The sequence below is a fragment of the Microtus ochrogaster genome, unplaced genomic scaffold (genome assembly GCF_000317375.1).
Source record: "Microtus ochrogaster isolate Prairie Vole_2 unplaced genomic scaffold, MicOch1.0 UNK6, whole genome shotgun sequence".
NCBI lineage: Eukaryota > Metazoa > Chordata > Mammalia > Rodentia > Cricetidae > Microtus > Microtus ochrogaster.
The window spans coordinates 10543986-10547250 of record NW_004949104.1 but is presented as its reverse complement, the minus strand read 5'-3'; positions in this window follow the sequence as shown (position 1 = coordinate 10547250).

The window sequence follows — 3265 nt, the reverse complement described above, 5'->3', positions numbered from 1 at the left end:
CCCTCCCTCCCCCCTCCCTCCCCCCTCTCTTTCTCTCTCTTTCTTCCGCTCTTGTCTTCAGATCAGGATGTTGCTTTCAGCTATCTCTCCAGCACCATGCTTGCCATGCTCCCCACTGTGATGATAATGGATAAACCTCTGAAACTGTAAGGCAGCCCCCAGTTAAATGCTCTCTTTTGTAAGAGTTGCCTTGGTCATCGTGTCTCTTCACAGCAATACAACAGTAGCTAAGACACCCCACTTCTGAGGCTCCCTAATCCCTTCTTGAACCCTCTTTGTATCAGTCAGCTAGTGACCGATTGCTCTCTGATCGCAAATGTGCTGACCCCATGACAGCTCCCCCCACCTCTCCGATGGCAGCAGCAGCCTCCAGAGAAAGGTCTTTGAGAATCCAAGCACCTCATTTGCTCCACAAATGAGTGTTGTTCTACTTCTTTGATGTCAGGCCCTGTTCCAGACCTGTTTGGAGAGAGACCACTGGCTTCATGGAGACCCTTCCACCCTTGGCTTTGGTGGGGATGAGAGTCCAAGGGAGCAGAGAACCACCACCAGACCTGCTCTGGTAATAACCACCGTTGGTGGAATTGGGGTGCCTATGCTAATCTTCAGGAACTGCAAGCAGATACTACGGAAAGATCTTTATCTTTATTTTTATTTATTTTTTGTGTATAAGTGTTTGCCTGCATGCATGTGTACCACATGAATGCATGGTACCCACCAAGGTCAGACAAGGGCATCAGGTCCCCTAGATTTGAACTGAAGTTCCAGACAATTATGAGTCTCCATGTCCACAAAGGAGGTATGGCTTATCTGCTTCGGGAGTCCTTCCTGGTCAGTGGCAACAACTAGGGCTGTTATTTCAGGATCCCAAATTCAACTATCTGGCTGAAATTAAGGCAGAATCCCCCACTCCTCTCCCACAAGAATTGCCACAGTGTGAATCTAGACCTAGGCTGAGACTACAAAAATAGGGGTTACTATGTGAAATAACTTGTGGAGGAGTCAGTGAGCGCTCTGGGGCTGGTGGATGCCTAGAGGGAGGAGGAGCCAGAGGATATTCAGTGAGTCTATATTGTGATACACCTGGCAGATCCGTGCCCCAGGAAGAACATACCATCACAGGCACACATTGACCTACTGTGGATGACTCAAAGGTAAGTTGGGAGACACCCTGCACGCAGTGAAACGCCTCTTCCTCCAGGGCTGGGTGGGCCAACCTCAGTAGAGAGGAGTTCCACGGCCAGGGTGCATTCTGTATGTTAGCTGTTCTTCGGTTAGTTCATCATCTCTCTGGGCTTCAGTCGGTGGCCTGTGCTGACATCAATTTACATCGTGAACGAAGATTTTGAAGATCCTGAGAGTCTGTCTGGTTGGAGAGTTTGGGTTGAGTCTGCTACAGAGTAGGAGCGGCTGAAGGCTCCTGAACAGGAAGTCAAATGAAAGAGAATTGAAGCAGGACACCCGTGCGGAGAGGCACAGACCATTCCACGTGACTTAGTGCTGACAAGTAAGGCTCACGCAAATCAGATCTAAGCGGACCTAGGTCAAAAACTCTCCACGGCTCCTGGAAGCCTGAACAGCAGTTTCTCTTCCTTCCTTTCTTTCTTCCGTCCGTCCTTCCTTCCTTCCTTCTTTCTTTTTGTTTTGTTTGTTTGTTTTTTGAGACAGGTCTTTCTGTGTTGCCCTGGCTGTCCTAGAACTCACTCTGTAGATCAAGCTGGCCTCAAATACACAGAGAACTGCCTACCTAGTGCTGGGATTAAAGGTGTGTGCTGCCACTGCCTGGCCTAAAAACTTTTCCTTACCTCTGTCCAGGCAGGACTGGCTTCAAGACTGTGCAGATCACAGGCCCAATGCAAGTTAGCTCTCTGTTCCACCATCTTGGAATTCTTATTACCTTTATTTATTATATTTATTCAGTTCATGTGTATGTGTATGGTATGGAGGAGGTCTCAGGGGACAATTTGTAGAAGAAGTTCTCTTCTTCTACCATAAGGATTCTGAGAATCAGAACTCAAGTCTATAGACTTGGCAGCAAGCTTGTTGAGTCAACTCGCTGGCCCAGATTCTTAGTTCTCTGAAGGAAGAGCACCATGTTTTGTAGGCAGTCCTGCCTACGGGACTCTCCTGCCCAGCCCGCATTGCCCTCACCTTTCCTACACACACACCACTTCTCTCTCACCCTTTGAACTCAGAGAAAATAGAGGCACTGTCTTATTAGCATTTCTATTGCTGTGATGAAACACCATGACCAAAAGCAAGTTGGGGAAAGGGTTTATTCGACTTACAATTCCATATCACTGTTCATAACTAAAGTCAGGACAGGAACTCACACAGGGCAGGAACCTGGAGGCAGGAGCTGATGCAGAGGCATGGAGGGGTGCTGCTTACTGGATTGCTCCCCATAGCTTACTCAGTCTGCTTTCTAATAGAACCCAGTACCAGCAGCCCAGAGCTTTGCCACCCACAATGGGCTGGCACCAATCACTAATTAAGAAAATGTCCCACATATCTGCCTTCAGCCTGATCTTATGGAGGCATCTTCTCAATTGAGGTTCCTCCTCTCAGATGAGCTTAACTTGTGTCAAGTTAACATAAAAAATTTAGCCAGCACAGGAAGGACCCTAGTCTTGCCTTAGAGACAGAGGGACCAGGCAGGAAGAGTGGGAGTCAAAGGGGCCCTCTGCAGCTGCCCACTTCCCTGGGCTTGTTTCCCAGTATGGGTTCATTTAAGATGTAAGAGCTAGCTAGAAATATACCTAAGCTATTGGCCAAGCATTGTTGTGATTAATATAGTTTCTGTGTGATTATTCAGGTCTGGGCAGCCTGGAAACGAATGAGCAGTCTGTTTATAGTCCTCCTGCCTCGGCCTCCCAAATGCTAAGATAACACGCAGAAACCTCCATACTTGACTTCAACAAAATACCTTTTTTATTTTTTGGTTTTTCATAACAGAGTTTCTCTGTGTTGTCCTGGCTGTCCTGGATGGAACTTGCTCTGTAAACTAGTCTGGCTTCAAACTCACAGAGAATTAAAGGAATGTGCCATCACTGCCTGACAACAAAGTTCCTTTTAGCCTCCAGATGTTAGCATAATTTTCTGAGCCTCATAACTCTATTTAATAAAATTGTCAAGAAGCCAGGCAGTGGTGGCTTATACCTCTAATCTCAGAATTAGGAGGCAGAAGCAGACAGATCTCTGAATTTGAGGCCAGCCTGGTCGACAGAGTATGAGTTCCTGGACAGCCAGGGTTGCACAGTGAAAC